This window comes from Drosophila sechellia, chromosome 2L (assembly GCF_004382195.2).
Source record: "Drosophila sechellia strain sech25 chromosome 2L, ASM438219v1, whole genome shotgun sequence".
Lineage (NCBI taxonomy): Eukaryota > Metazoa > Arthropoda > Insecta > Diptera > Drosophilidae > Drosophila > Drosophila sechellia.
In genome coordinates this window covers 11306252-11323722 of record NC_045949.1, presented here as the reverse complement: position 1 = coordinate 11323722, position 17471 = coordinate 11306252, and positions in this window count along the sequence as shown.

Below are 17471 nucleotides of genomic sequence, written 5' to 3'. Positions count from 1 at the left end.
GGTGTACTTAAGTGTGCAGCTACTTTATGCCTTTTTGCACTGCTCCGCATCTCGAGGCTCTTAATCGATTCTTAAGGATCCCCGGAATTGTTTCGCTCGGCTACGTGTGCGCCATCGAAATGGATTGCATTGTTCTTTAAGCACCTACCATGCATTCCACATGCTGCACCATAATTCACACTTAACACTTGCATTTTTTCGCCGGGTCGAGGGTTGAGTTGTTAAGGGCCGGGGCCATTCTTTGGGGCAACTATTTCGCACTTTGCGGAAAAGTTTTTATGCCACTTTTATCTGGCAACACGTAAATATTCGTTAAAAGTTGAAATTTAATTTTATACCCCCGACGCATCTTGCAGATGCAGCAGCATCAGCAGCTTTCGCAGCAAGTGCAACTATTTTGCGCTGTTTCGTCAAGTGCGACGGAGGGAAAATCAGCCAAATAAATTTTACTTGCACCTTTGGCGGGCGTGGCGCGTCTGTTCTGGCTGCTTGTTAGCATTAAATTTATGTCTGCGCATAAATAAAGCTTTTCTAAACAGTTTGTGCTCTGCACAACGCTCAACCCTCAACGCTCCACGTGAACTCCGGAATACTTTCCGGGATTCTTTTCTCGGACTCGGATTAGTTCGTCCGGGCGGCGCATCTTTATTCGGTCTGCGGACACGCAATTGAATACCAGATTACGTCGTTTAGATAATTTCATTGAGATAAATCCCAAGCAGCTGTAATGGCATTTAATATTTATTATTATTATTATTATTAATTCGCATGCGCGGTCTCCTTTCGCCTTTGTTTGACTAGGAAGTTGCGTCGTCATCGGTTCAATGACTTCATCTCTGGCCTCTATTTGCGGCCAAATAGCCTTTATTATTGATGCGAATTCGCATAAGCAGAAATTTCATTAAGTTGGCAATTCGCTGGGCCAGCCAGCTTTGTATAATAATCCAGAGAAATCGATAATTTCGCATTTTTCCGCTGTGGAAGTGGGTGGAAAACCAACTTTTCCAATGTGCACACATATCGGTTTAATTTGACATTAAGTTCCCTTGGAGCAGGGCACTGCCACAGCTTGAGGATAATGATTGATTGAAAATTCATACCAATGCAGGACATGATGCTACAGCAACCTTAATATTGGTTTATAAACAAAATATTAAATGCTCTTCCTTAATAATTCTCTTTATGACTGCCAGGAAAAATCAAACGTAGCAAGACTTTATTTATAAATTATTTCTATACATCTGACAACTGGTTAATTTTTCACAATTTTCATAATTTAGAACACCATTTCAGTTAATTAGCAGTGACCTTGTGTTTATAAAATTAAGAAATTGTCATAAGGAGTCGTTCATGAACAATACCACAATACCATTCAATTTCCATTAAAATTTCCATTCCCATTACCATTTTCATATCCATTAGTAAATTTCATTTTTACTGCCATTTCAGATGTCAGAGAATCAGCAACATCAGTTTTCCTTTCGGCCAGGCTAATTAATATTGGAAAACAAGAAGAACGCGTTGTTTGCCAACTGTGTTGGCTGTCAAAACTTGCGCAATTTATATTAAATTACGATCGAGTGAAATTCAATTAGAAAACATTCCATAAAATCGGCTGCCCACAATTTCCTTTCATTCCCGCACTTTTCCTTTCCTTTCCCTTTCTTTTATATTCTTTTCGTTTTTATATTTATTTTATTGCTGAAAACTGAATGAATGGGCTGTCGGGGGAGCCATGTACTGAATTATTCTGAGCTGTTCGAGGTGCAAGGTAGTCGGTGCTCAATGAGCAACAACAGGAGCAACAATCCAGCAACAAAGAAGTGCAAAAATATTTTTATAATTTACAGTCGACAGCCAGGACACAAACAACAATGAGGGCGAATGTTTCGAAGAAGCTAGTAGCTGGAAGCTGTATGCCCCACGAAAAGCGGCCAGAATAAATAGTTGTGCAGGTGGTGTTAATTGAAAAACTTTCGCAACACTAATTAAAAGTTTCTAAACAAAATGCCACGGCAATGTCGAGCTCCGGGGATTATGTGAGGCTAAGGGACCCCCAATCTCCTTCCATGGATCCATTGGATCAGTTACCAATGCCAACCATCAATTGGCTACGAAATGCTCACAGTTTGCTTCTTTATCGGGGCGAATTGTGAATTGTCGGGTGTGACAGGCCAAATTGATTGTGGATTGCTCAGAGTGGGTTTGGGATAATTAAAAGAGCTGAGCAATACATAATTGATTAGGTGAGAGCAATTGACAAAGTGCAATTTTCCCCAGTCCCGCTAAGTAGGCTACAAATATTTTTTAATTACCACTCTGCAGAGATGGGGAAAATGGAGCGGGCATGATTAATATTGTATGCCACTGACTTAAGATGGGGATTAACAAGTTCTGTTTAATGTGTGAAACCTGAAAAGCCTTGATTTAAACTCCTTCCCTTTGATAAATATAAAATACAAATGACATGTATTTGTGAAATGCAATAAGAAACAATCCATAAAATACACCGCCCAAAAGTGCGATTTGGGATTATTATTAAAACATGGTAAGAGGTTTAAGTCACATTAATGCAAATAGTTGCTCTCATAACAATAAGTAATACAACAAATAATAGCTAACATACAGAATTTACATATGCAGACAAACGATACATTTCCTTTTACCCAATAAATATTTATAAATACTCAACACATTTCTTATTCTCACAGTTAAGTCCAACATTGAATAAATCAGCTTTTAAACTTTTTTTATAAGCCAGAAACCTCAAGAGGTTGTCGACAATGAGTTTAATTTCCTCAACTTCTTGCAGCATTCGCCTCAGTTCCTGCTCGGTTGCCCAAAAATCCATCTGGATGGGATTGCGTTGGTCACTTTCTGGCTGAGTTGTCATATTTTTTGGCCGAACCCGGCGGTCGTCAGTTGGGTAAGAGAAGGCACAAAATAATGTCAGTGAAAGCGCAAAATTGGAGTGAAAAAATGCTGAAAATATTTTATATCAAGTGACGGCATTGTCCGAAACGAGCCACGTTTCAAATTTAAAAAACCTTAAACGACTTGAAACAAGTGGCTTTGCTGCCATGCTGACAGGCGCTGTGTCACGCCGGAAGTCCGGGGCAATAATAGAAAACACACCCAATTTACGTGAAAAATAATTCACTGGGCGCAGCACGAGCTGCGGCATCCACAAAAGGACCTACAACCAGGAGCAGGTGGCTCCGCTTTCAGCCCGCTTCCTGCGAGTCCTGCGCGAATGTTACCTTTTGGCCTCGATGTCTCGCTGGTTTGTCAACTTTTGTTTTGGCGCGTGCAAGTCACAAAAAAAAAAGTGAGCGAAAAAAGCCAGGATATTTTTTTTATTTTTCATGTAGAAAGAAGTTGCAAAGGGATGTGGTTACGGGGAAACGTAAAACTTGACAAGAGCTTGACTGGCTAAAATCTTTTCCACAGTTTTTGTTATGCGAAAATCTGATATATATCGACGGAGCTATTCTCAAATTCTTGGCTGTGGGATAAATTCTTGTCTTATATTTTTGTAGAATATTTAAATTAGTAAAGCTTCTAAGATGGTCGAAAACAGGATATACACTGGTCGATATCCAATCCCAGCTCCAACTGTAATTTACTCTGGCCCAGTGCTTCAAAACCTGGCCACCTCAAACCGAGGTAAACAAACGGGAAAACGTGCCCCATGCGGAGTGGGAAAAAGAATTTCCATGACCGGCTCGAACTTGAGATGATAATCAAGGTTAGCCGGCCGTTTGGCCGGAAATGACTTAGTGTTTGCTGGGAAATTAAGCGACAGGAAAGAGCACCAGGCGGCGGAAGAAGGTGTAATGAATTTAATTGAAAAGTTCGTATATGAACGTCATGTTTGGGAAATGTCCTGCCATTCTGCGAGAGCTACTAAAGTGAATTATGGAAAATTGCGGGCACGCTCCACAAATCGACGTAGTGGGCCACAAATCGCTTTAAATGGACCGCTGGGAGAGATTTTTGGTTTTTGCGCCGGAAATGGCAAAACAAATAATACAGTTCAATAATAATTGCTAATACGGCTTGTCGGCCTAAACAAACATAACGTTTTAGCTGTTCCGTAATTAATTAGCCAGCAGAGCGATGACAGTTACATGTGCCGATCAAATAGCGAAAGAGTCATGGCCCTTTGGGCTGGTGTAGATACAGATACAGATAGAGATATGGCTGGTGTGTTAGATAAATGTCCTACTAGATAGTTCCCACGAGTGCCGTTTAGCATGTGCGATAAATGGGGACACTCGCCCGTTGACTGGGGCAAAATACATTTGTGTTAATAATAGACTTTGGCAGTGTCATTTTTCATACACCAAGGGAACCGAGTGCGGGGACAATTGCCGGGAAGGTAAACAAATTGCGGCACCAGGATAGCTGAAAAATTGCTACAAGCTAGCAGTTGGCTCTCCCTTGGATATGTATACGTATGTCTATGGTAAATTATGGTTAGATAAATTATGCTATGCGATTTATCGGCATCACAGCACTTGCCTCAATATTTATGCCGGCTAATCTAAGAAGTTGGAAAAATCATAACTCAGACGGCGGTGCTCCAGAGCCCACTTGTATATGGAAAATTGTGTGAATGCAGCCGGTTCGTATAGTCGTACAAAATACTCCTATACTGTAAGGGTAATTGAAACTCATCATCTTAAGTTGGCAGCATTGGAGAGGCACTGACTGCTCTGAAAAGAAGCCAGCTCACCGGGCCAAACATAAATTTAGCCATAAAAGAGCATTTAAGATAAGCTTGCAGTTATGGTCGTTAAAATTCAAAATGCAATTTAAGAGGAGCCAGAAAAAAGCAAAAAAGTAATAAAAGCTGAGTGGGAGGCGAAACAGCACGACATCCTGGGAATGTTGAAGCACTGCATAAAGCCAACTTGCAACGGATGCGGCAAGTAAAAAACGCGAGCCATTTACCTAATACGCTAAATATCCAAAATCACATTGGACCTGGGCACCGAGGATTCAGCTGCGGTTCGCTTATGGCGCAGACAACATTTTATGTCCTTTTTTTTTCTATTTGTTCGCACAACCTACAGAATCCTCGACTGCAGAAACTCGACTGCAAACACACATTGCCAAGCTTTATGCTGCCAGCGATAGCAGTTTAGTGTCGTTGATGTTAATTTTTGTAGCCAGCCAGGTGGGGATTGGCAGCTGCAAAATGCATCCCCTTCCTCCCCATCCGCATCGGCATCTCCAACTCTGGAAAGAGGAACCTCATCATCGAGAAGCATTGCATATCGGCGACTGCCTCGATTTCTGCTGACTTTCGCTCGGCATTACGCTCGATTGAGTGCACAATTTCATTAACCGTATGTGCCTCAAAAGGGGTCAGGTCTTGGTTCTGGTCCTGGTCCTGGTCCTGGTCCTGGTCCCCGGGAGATCGAGCTAGTGGTTGTAGAGCGGGGGTAAATGTAGTTACCAGAGTGCCAACAGCTGTGAGACGCGAATTGTCACCCGAGGACCTTCGGATGGTGCATTTTCCGGACTAGCATTCGCTCAAAAATAGGACTAAGAAATTTGCATGCTGTGGCGATAATGTCTATAGATATATAATAGTTTTCCAGCTATTTGGACGATTTAAGTAAGTCATCGAACATGGTATGATGAAAGTGCGCTGTTTTAACTATAGCTCATAAAGTCTAAGCATATTGACACAAGTCTTGTCTTTGCTGAACTTACATTGTCTTTTTTAGCAAATTATTTATTACATTTATGTAATACGGTCTTTCTAAATTGAAAGATTACTCATTATTTTTTTAGCAAATTCACTTAATTGTAGGAAATAAAACTTCAGCATATTATAGAAACCAGCTTTGGCAGCTTCAAGAGCAGGATTCATAAATTTTGTGACCAATTTCACAGAAGAAATGCAAATGCATAATGAAGCATGCCAAAGATTGATGTATTTTTTTGCGGGTTTTGCGGTGTGGTGCGGTTGCAGTACGGAATCGATTTGTAATTAGTTTGCTGGTCCGGGTTCGATGACCCGCCGACCTGTCACTCAGTCAGACGTACAAAAACTTCTGTCGCCGCCCGAGTTGATTTCCCACAAAAGTATGCCACACACACTGTGAATGCCTTTGAAGTGCTTCCCTGAATGAGTGTGAATGCGAGTGTGAATGTGGGTCTCGGTGCGAATGCGAATGCGATGTGAATCTGAGTGCTTTATTCATGATGGCAATGCCTTTGCTGTTTTGTGGCTTTTGGCATGCCACAGAAGTTATGCACTAACCGAGGCCCGGCACTTTGCAAATTTATGCTCTGTCTGGGCCAGTTCTTCTTTAAATGTATTTTTTGGCAGGCCAAAGTTGCCGGCAATTGAAAAGTTCACCAAGCCCTGGCCAATAACTTTTTAAATGCCTCCTTGGCTGGCTTGGCCAAAAGCTCGTGTGCCGAAAGTCTTCGGAGTACATGTGTCCAAAATAAATAATCCTGGTCCGGCTCAGTCGTCTCTGTCGCAGAATCTTCTGCCTCTGCTGCATCCGAGTGTCTGTGAATCAACACCATTTGTCGTCTGTCAAGTGACAATTGAATGCAATGACTTTTGCCAAATTGATTCTCGACAACGGAACGGAACGCAGCGGAGAGTGGCGGAGAGGAGCAACAATAAAGGCGACAATGAATTCGACTATCGAATGCAAGACACTTCTCCGTCTGCAGTTGCCAAAGATCCTTCAGATGCGAGTATTTATGTGTGTCGTCGTCGAGATGGTCGCATCTGTGTGAATGGGTTTCGTTTCATTTCATCTCAGTGGCTTTCGTTTCGTTCGCTTAGGCTTGAGTTTTTCGCCCAAAATAAATGGCATATTAAGTATACGCTCAGTGGCACCTGCGACTGGGTGCCAAACAAACACCGAATGCGCATCAGGGCCACGCTTCATAATATATGTATATAGATGCAAAATAGATAACCATATAAAAAAGAAATGGATGGCCACTTTAAAAATAGAAGCAACACAAGGTAGACAACGGAAATGTATTGAGAAATGTAACGTAATTTAATTTGTAGAGCTTTAATTTCCGTTTCCCCTTAAACATCAACTACTTTTCGGTTCAATCATAAACTTGAAACTTTTCAAAATGCAAACTTAAAGATCCTTTCAGCCAGCAGCACTCGGGAAGTTGCAATTGTCTGGCTTCGGGCGGCTCTTGAGAGTTAGTGTACCATAACCATTTCATTAGGGGCATATCATGCGGCCATTGAAGGTTGGACCGTACCTCGGTAAACAACCTCAAGATTTTGAATCCACACCGGCAGCTGAAATGGCAATCTGCAGCCCTAAGATGCCCAGAGTTGCGACCTTCAAGCAGCCACTTGGCAGTTGCCAACTCGTCATTACCGGTTGCATAAATATTTACAAGGCACATAAAACACACACACTCACACACCTGCACAGCCACACGCGGTAGGTAGTAGCTACTAAAGTAATGTTAGTGACGGCTGCAGGGGAGGGCGAAGGGAGTGTGGCAAGGACTTGGGCTCATAAATTGAGAAGCTGCAAGGCATTTAGGTCCAAACACAAATACGAGTGCAAACATGGCTTGACATCGACACTGACTGGATGACGCCTCCCACTCGAGGGAATTTTCCCCCAACGTCCCTTTGAGATTTCCCGTCATTCGCCGGAGATTTCCCCCAGCATCATGGCATCATGTTTAATCGCGTTAATTGCGAGCTCCTTGTTACCTTGGCCAACTAGGAAATTCAACTCTGTTTAATTGCCGCGCTGGCTGAGTGGAAAACTTCTTGCAGCTAACTGTCTGTTCTCGCCGGCGTCTTAAATCCTAATTGGAGGCTTAAATCCCATTGACTTTTTGACTTTATCGCGGTTTTTAATTGCACATGTGTTGCCCTCAAAAAGTCACTGGTTATTAATTAATTTGCGGTTTCGGGAAACGTGCAAGTGCACAGACTTAAGGTTTTACTTGTGTCAATTACTTAAGTCGCAATTATTCTGTTTTGCTTTATTCCACTTGGCCTTCAGCTTTCACTGAAAATTAAAATTAATAAATAATTCAGAAAGCAATCAATATTAATAACTATATAGTTTCCAAATCGATATGGCTATGTTCGTATGTTTCTATGGATTTAATCTGTGACTAGCCAATTTGGAATAATATCATTAAATCAAAGGAATTTTGAAATTGCTCCCACTATCTAAATAGCGGGTAAATAACAGTCGAGGAACTCGTCTCGCTCTTGCTTTAAACTTTAGTTGAAGTTTTAAGTTTGGACTCAAGTGGCCTCGACATTAACCAGAGTTGACAGGTTGCAGCTTTTGTGTGGTTTCCATCCCCAGCCCCTCATTAACATCTCCTGGCCCGGGGCATAAGCTAGTCCGCTCCCCAATCCTCATCCCCAACAACTCAAGCACTCCTCCTCAAACCAGGTCCACTTATTGTTAATCCTCAGCGGCCTAATGTACAAATGCTGGAAAATTGAGCCGACAGCCACGGCTGGCTGGGAAAAGTGAAAATAAAGCAGGGCATACAAAACACAGAGAACACGACAGGGAAAAGAACGCAACTTTTGAGTGATGCTTGCTGCACGATAAGCACCACACCAGCTAACCAGATTCAAAATCCGCTTCGGTGGTGCTGTCCTGGAAAAGGCTTCTTCACAAGAGACACTGTGCTGCAAAGCAGGGGATTTTAAACACAAAATTATATTTTTTCATTTTCTTAAGGTAAATATTGGCATTCAATATAAAATTAATAGTGGTTATCTTCAAATAAAGCATAAATAATATGTAAAAAAGGTAATTTATATTTCTCTTCCAATTACTTTATTTATTAACCTATTGAACCAAACAAAAACAGATTTGACCATGCTGTTTAGTGTTATTAGAGCACGTAAATGAGGTTTAGTCTTTTGGGTGAGATGCTGCTCGAGTGGGTGGTTGGCTATAAAAAGGCGGAGTTGGCGGGGTCAGCAGAGCTTTTAGCTCGGCTTTCGCCTTTGTCACTAGTCCAGGACAAGAGGGGCACAAAAGTTTGTTTGTTCATTTGATGGTAATTATTGTAAATGGCGGCAGCGACGCAGGTGGAAGTGGGACTCCGTCGGCTCTTTGATAAAAATGAGCCCGAGCTTGTGGCCCAGTGGGGGCACTGGAATTGATGGGGAATGGAGCGGGTACCAAGGGGAAAACATTGACGGCAAAATCGCTTTGGGCGCTGATTGAGCAACCAAATAAATGCGCCAAACTTTGACAATGGCTGATGCTGTTGATAATAGCATAAGGATGATGGCCCGGCCGGTACTCCTTCTTCCCACAGGCCGCTCACGATGGTAATGATGATGACGACTCCCGACTCCCGCTTGGTGTTTATGGCATTCCAGCGGCATCCTCGGCTGAATTGAGCTGAACTGAGGTGTCCTGTGGATGGATGCCCAGCAGCCAAAATGTGAAAAGTTGTCGCGCTACCAACTAGTTAATGGCATTTGTGTGTTGCCGGATTCCCAGCGGAGTCGGCAGCGGTTTGTTGTCCCTCTCTGGCACATCAGCTGTCTCACTCGCTGATCTAGCAGGTGTGAGTGGAGAACATTTAATATTGAAGTCGATACCAATTGCATAGGGAACCTTTATAAAAAAATGGTTGAATACAATAATATATTATTTTTCACATAGAAAAAAATTAAAACAAAAAAAAACTGGCTTGCTAAGTAAATGCTAAATATAATATATGACATAAATTTATTAATCTTAGTAAATATAATTGAAACGAAATAATTAAAAATAATGTTGCACATTACTATAAGCTACTTTTATACCTCTTAATTGCTCAAAGTTATGTAAGCTTTAATCTTTGAACATCAATTTGCATGGAAGAAACTCCCTTTTGATTAAGCAACACCATCCTTAAAACTTATTCAATGGCCTTAAGCAAGTTGTCCTGTTTAATTAGATTAGTTCACGTAAATTGAAAATACCAGGACAATGTCCTCGGTATGTGAAAGCAAACGTAATAAAAGGGCATAACTTAATAAGGAGGTAAATTAATAAATTAACCACACAAAACACACCCCGCCCATCCTCGTCGTTCTGGAATGGCCATTGATTGGTCCCAAGCCATCGATGAACTGAACCGGGAAAAAAGGAAATATTTTTCTAATTTTGTGAACATGCCGGCAGCCAAACACAAACAGACAACAAGCTAGTTGGCGATGGGGGAAATTGGTGGCTGCTACATATGCATAGTAAAAAGCTGGAAAATCATGTTAACATTTCACATTATGGCCATGCTGAAGATGAACGGAAAGCTCATTCAATTTTCGTTGCAAAATAAGAGAATAAAGAAATCTTCCATTGGACATTATAATTTTATAAGAAAAATGCAATGAATGTTGCTGGCCGTAAAGAAGATGGCAGAATATTGAGAGCCTTCGAGGCTGCAAAAAGGTGGGGGTGGAAAAAAAAATTGAAAATGGATACAGGAGCCAGGGAAAACTGCCGACGGAGCGAAATGGAAAATGGCTGAAAACTGGGCTGATTGAGTGCGCTGCTATATTGGCATATATGTAGGTGGTCTTGGTGTCAGTTTTATGGTTTTATACTTTCATTTCCGCTCATAAATACCATATACGACTTCTCAAAAATTTTTACCTAAATGCAAAGCGAACTTCAAGGTGAAATGAAAGTTTCGCCGACTGTGAAAGCGGTCATTGCATTGCAGTTGCCCAGCTTAGTTCGCCAAAAAGTCAGACACATCATTCTGGCTTAGCCCCAAATGGACCACCAAAGTCATGTCTTTTTTAGGGGTTTCTTGTCCCCAGCATTCATTGTCTGCATTTATTTTCCGAATCGTTTGGTTTTGTTAGCTCTTCGTTTCTTTTAGAAAATTCCCTTTTTTTGGGATTGACCCAAGTGCAAGGTGTTGACTGGATTTCGACATGCTCGATAATTTTAAGCCCCTGGAAACTAAAACACTCTACAAGTTTTTTTTTTTCTAAATACCCATTTGTAGGGTGAACGACATTCCGCAGCATCAATTTCTGATTATCGCAATGAAATGCACTTCAGTTGGTTTAATTTATTCGTTTGATTGGTCAATATCAGCCAACTGATTGGATCTCCCTTGATTAACCCCTGGAAAAAAAGGATGTGCAACTTATTTTTCATGAATGAGTGAAAATGTAAATTATTGGGAATTGATTGCGCGCAGATAAAACAGCCTAAATTGTTGACTAATTAGATGTCGCGCAATAAAAATTGTTAGTTTACTACTAGTTTGACATATTTGCACAAATTAATATTAACCAGAGAACCATTATTTGCCAATGCGTTTTTGTAATAACACAAATAACAGTAAACATATACCGGCTAGTGACTTAAATTAGACGTTTAACGGATTGTTGCATTTTATGACACGCAAAAAATGAACAGAAAATAATTAGTTGCAAAATGCACATAAATTGAATGCAAAATTTTAGAGTCAACAAAAAAACTAGCTGAAATCAAGTAGAATAATAAGTGAAATTATTGCAGCTATGGATAATTAAAAAATTATCTATGTTAATCCGTGTGAATTAAATAATACAAATTGCTTTAAATATGATTAAATTTTCTGCCACCTTTTTTTCAGCAAACTGCAGTCCACCGGTATGGGTATGGACATTCAACTCAGCGGCCAAGTGGAAAAGGGCAAGTTTTTAATCTGATAAACATGGACAACATCCAAATACGAAATTAAATTAAAAGTTTTCTTCTTCGGGCACAAACAAAAATCGAATCAGGTCCGTTAAAGCGAAGGGGATTTCGAATCTGGGTAGCAAATAAATGTATTAAATCAATACAAGTTGCCCAAATAGAGAGGAGCTCGGGATAAAGACTTTGTTGAACTCCCCGAATCAAAAGTGATAAATCTAAACCGGACGTGTGCGTGTACACTTATAGAAATTGAAAATGGAAGTGAAAAAAGAAAATGAAAGTGGAAAGGAGCGTGGGGCAGCCGATTGCATTTTCCCTATATTGGCGTGCGATTGCTCCTTTGAGCTGCCGAGACTATAAATTTTATTTTCGCTGAGGGCCTGCCAGTTTCAATGACACTTTAATTTAAATTCGCTCAAACGCAATTGCTAGCCAACGCACCCAGTGACAATCAAAGGGAGCCATCCCGAACTCCACATCCACATCCTTGAATCGAATGGTTCCATTGAGCAAGTTGTCAAATTGTTTGAATTTATTTATTGACTTGCTGGGGCGGCGGCATTTGCATCCCAGTCGACAGACTTTTGACTCAGTGGCTCGAATGAAGCCCCTTGCACTGCCATCGGCGGCGGATGTGTAAGTTGCCTGGCACTGACTTCCTTATCCTTCCACATTTCGCCATCCTTTTTCTGGAGTCTCGTGTAATGAAAGGAGAAGGAACACAACTCATCCTGCGGGGCAGGCAAACTCGACATTGTCTGGAGGGCACAGTGGTGACGGAGTTGGGACTTAAGCTAAGCTAAAACAGTTTTCAGTGTATTTGGAAATATTTTACTTCTACCTCTAAACTGTTTAATTATTCAAACGTGATGTCTGTTTCCAGCAGATTCCGTTGAATAAAAGCTTTAAAATTATTTCTAAGTCTATTCATATGAGTAATTGTTACAATTAAGAAACAAATTTACAACAAATTAAAGTACAATGTTCAATGGCCTACAATCGTAAAGTAACAAAGGAAGCTGAGATCTATTCTTAGACTTTCCTATCCGCTGATCACTGATTTCATTATCCTTCCGCATGCCCCACAATCAAATCATTTTATAGCACACTTTCGAGGGCATTGACGAGAAAATATCTCAAACTGATTTTCCACTGTGAGCAATTGAATGGGAAGCGGAAAAGCGCACACAGATACATATACAGATACAAAAAGGGTCACAGGATGCGGTGTCCTGGCCTCATGTGTAGCTATGTGCGTGGTCATGTGTGCGCCTGTGTGTGTGTGGAAGAACCTTTTAACTTTATCGCATGCAGCGAATTTGACCCACACATACGGAGAATAAGTTAAGTAAGACTTGCCGCTGGCATTTGTGTGTGTGTCACGCACGTCTCACTTGGCCACAGCCCTTTGTTGGTGTGAGTTTCAGTTGACTATTTAATAAATCCCAGTTTTGTGGTCAGCATACCAAATTAATGCGATTTACTTGGCCACAACGCACACACACGCACCGTCAGCGCGGCAAAAGTGTTACCAATATAGAACAAAAAAGAGAAAGAAAGAAAGAACGGAGAATTCATTTAATTTATTCTAAAGATTAGCTATTCATTTCACTGTTTTGCTACCACAATTCCCCATCTCCGGCGAAAGAGAATTGTTACACCCTCCGGAGTCCGGACGCGGTGGCCAGTATGGAATTTAAATTTGTCCGGTCCAGTTAGCAGGTGTGAGAGTGTCTTCGAGTGTGGCTGCGAATAAAACTTGAAAACTTCTTCCTGGCACGTGTTTGACTTATGCGCAGGACAAGTACCAAAGTTTAAACTTTGCCCAGCTGAACAAAGCCGGGCAACCGAAATTTCAATTTCGAATAAAGAGTATCCTAGACAAATTTAGATGCAATTTAAAAGAAATTTGTTAAACTATGTTTATATATATATATTTTTCGCAAGATTCAATGAATTGTTAGTTTTTTTTTTATGATGGTGTATATTACAACATTTTTCCAACCAATCTTTGGTGAAAACAAATTTTGTACAAATAGTGTTTAAATTTGAGCAAACTCATCATTTTGAATGCCTACAGGGTAGCACAGCAGTCTCGAATTCAAAATCACAATGGTTGAATGGAAAAAAGTTTGCGAGTACAATGCCAGCACCGGACACTAATGCCCGGCAGGAGCCCAAGATCAGGTCGGGTCAGGTCAGGGTGGTCAGGATGGTCAGGATGGCCTGGTAGGTCGGGAAGCTGCCGACAGTTGGCCAAAATCGTGGCCCATATGCCACCCGCTCCTGTTGGCAGGGACTCTCTGCGGACACTGGAAGCACTCCGAAATTATGCTAATTTCTTTGAATTCTTTACACATTTATATTATTTATTGTTTTCCTTTTTCTGGTGGGGTACTTCTATTCTATTCCCGGTGAGTTGAAAAGAAGTATTCAAAAGTATTTAGAGTCCTGACAGTTTTTTGTTTGTTTGCTTACGTGTTGTAGGGTGGGTGGATAGGATTTGAGAAGTTTTTGTGACTTTCATTTATACTCTGCAAAGGGGCAAAGAATGGCATGTTGATAAAAGCATTGCTAAGTTGAATTTATATGAAAAAAGGATGTGAATTTAGTGTAAATAACTCCTTTTTATCTCGAAGCCAAGTTAATTAATCCACCAGTGTGTCCTGTCCATCACTCATCAAATGATCATATTTCAACCAACTGTAGAAATCCCGTCTCATCAAGTAGCTGAAGCATTTCGCAATCAGGCTGCGGCTTGAAGCACTCAACTAAGCCATCCAAGGGCAGGATTTGGACCTGTCCAAGAACCGGAGACAAGGCCAACGGCAACAGCAAAACAAATCAATTAAAACAATACTGGCCCACACACACACACAGCCAATGAGCGAAGGCACGGGGCTTAGGCCAAAGTCCACTTCAGTCAAACTATTACATAATTAAATCACAGCGAAGCACGCACGCACACAGCCTCACCCACCGATTGTCAACACACACACACTCATAATAAATGGAGGATTATGTTAATCAAGCGGAAAAGCAGACACGCAAGCGTAGAGAAAACGGCCAAATAAATGAATGAATAAATGAAAGATTTTATTAATGGTTTATTTCTTTTGCCTCGCGCTGTCCTTCAAAGACACATAAAAAAAAGTTCAAAAAAGTCTAAAAAATAAGTATGCGAAGCCAAATGGAAAAGAACAAAAAGTTATAAGCATTTAGCTTTGTTTTCGTTTGCTTAAATAATTCATTAAATTAAGTGTGCCGAACAATCAATCAAGCCGCCTTTAGTTTTGTCAGCCAGCACAACGATAATGAAATCCACAGATTCCTTTTGACTTTGCCCTCATTATGAGGAAAACTTTTTCCTCGGAATCCCGTTTCTTCAAGCTAAATTTAAGCATATTTTTTAAGTCGGCAATAAATTTATTCTCAGTTATTCTCCCTCTGGCTGCCTTTGCGCCTGGGAAATTCTTTTCCAGTTCAAACATTGGCGAATAAACGATTTGCTGCAGGCAATTGCGGCAGGAAACTATTGCAACTTGAAAAGCATCTTTACTTTAAATACTAACCAGATTTATATAATGGGCTATACTTTCATTAAAAATATATATATTTTTTAATCGTAATATTTTATAGCCTTTATTATAAAAACTAAATTAAAAATGCGCATATAAATATTCATTTAGTTTGATTATAAAAGAGCACACTGTCGCAAAACACTGGCTTTGGTTTGATAAGCAAACTTTGTAAAAAAATATATAAAATATTATTTTTCTAGGTGTAGATCCTCGCATAGAACGAAAGCAGACCTCGGGCAGACTTAAATGCTCCTGCAGCTGAGCGCTTCGAGTGGCACAATAATGCGCATAAAAACTAGCATCTTTTTCGAGATATTTCGTGGACTAGTCCTCCCGCAGGAGCGCGCTGCCACGCCCCCCTCCCACCAATTGAGCGCCCACTAACTCATATGGCTGTCGCGTGGTTGTCGAGTCCGCCAGATCGTCTCATAAGCAGTTGCAAGTTATTGGCGCTAGATTTCCCCTGACATCGCATCCTGCGGAAAATTCAAGGCGAGTGCCGACGGCGGCAACATAGTTTAGTCCTTTTCCGTCACACATACACTGGTATACAAGGATACTAAGACACTCATCCACCGACGAGGGAGGGGAATGGCAACAAATATGCGAAACAAATGTTTGCCTTGTGCTTGCATTTTCAGCAACATATTTTTATAAAAATAATATGTAGCCAACAATTTTTGGGGCCGGCACGCCTTTGCACTCGCTTTACTTTCGTTAAGCATTGAGTTTAGTTTTAGTTTATAAACGTTAACAAATAGTTGCCCTTGGTCCATGCTCGGTGATTTTTGTAGCAAACTTATTTACTGCGAAAATAGTTGCACTCGTTATAAAGTTAGTTGCTCGAGTGCCAAATAAAATGCCATACCTTGCACTGCTTTCTCTTTTCCGGCATTTCTGGGGCTTGTTTGTTGGCCATTCCTTTCTTTTTGCTTTTCACTCTTACAATATTTTTGTGCATTCTGAGCTCTGTTAAATATTTTGCGACTTTGTGGCCAGTGCTGACTTTGAGTGGCAAAGAAGCTTGTGAGTAAACATATTTGCCAGAGCTTTGTTAAGCCTTGTTGTATGAAGCGACAGTAAATGGTTTTGGTATGAAAGTACACCTATGCCCCCCATTTTCAAAAAATAAGTGAAGCTATAAGCAGCATTCCCTGATATTCAGTTGAGCCGACATTAAGTTGAGCTCTGAACGCATTGTACTGACAAATATTAATTCCCAATGACACCATCTGAACTCGGCTCGTTTAAGACAATTTTCGCGCTCGCACGCAGTCGAGATGTCTTGTTATCTGTTCGCTTTTAAAACACGACTGTCGTGTATTTATATATTGGCCTGCAGGCTTTCAATTATTTAAGGTCTTTATAATCGAATAATTAAAAATGAAAAATTAACGCATGAAAAATGCATCCTCAACTCAAATTTACAGGGCGCGGATGGCCGAAAGGGGGTTTAATGCCAGCAGAAACTTTCCATATCTCCTTTATTTGCCTGGGCCATGCTATTTTTCGCCCACTTTTAATTCTTTTTTTTTTACTTTTTTGAACTTCTGCCGGCCAAACACTTTGAACTCACACATGGACAAACAAGCACGCGTACGCGCACGCACACATGCACATGCAATTCACGGGGAAAAATAATTGGAAGATATTTCGCATACTTTATGGTCGAAGGAAGGAGGAGAAGGAGTTCCGGGTGGTCAGTAAGGATGCCGGACCCAAACACATTTAATGAAAACTGGCTGAGTAATTAAATACATGATGACAACCGCGGGCATGCATCCGCACTTATATTTATAGTTTACTACTCTACGAAAAGGAAATAATACACTTTGAAGTAGTCGAATAATTCTTAAATAAATATGTTTTTAATTAAGCAAGCAACCTTTTAAATTAATATATACACATGAATTGTTGTTTTAATTTGTACACACTCATTAATAATTTAAATAGCAGAGTAGATTTTTTATCTTTTGTACCCATTGCTGTGATATAACTGTTACTCATAAATGTTTTGTTTAAAATGTTTTGTTTATACTGCTTTACTATATTTTCTTGCCAATGATTATCTAAAAGACAAAACAATTAAGAATAAAATAACTGACTAACGGGTATCTGATAGTCGACGAACTCGTCTGCGGCGTTCCCTCGTCTTTTTATTTAAAACCCGAACGAAATATGCGTATTATTTATGGCG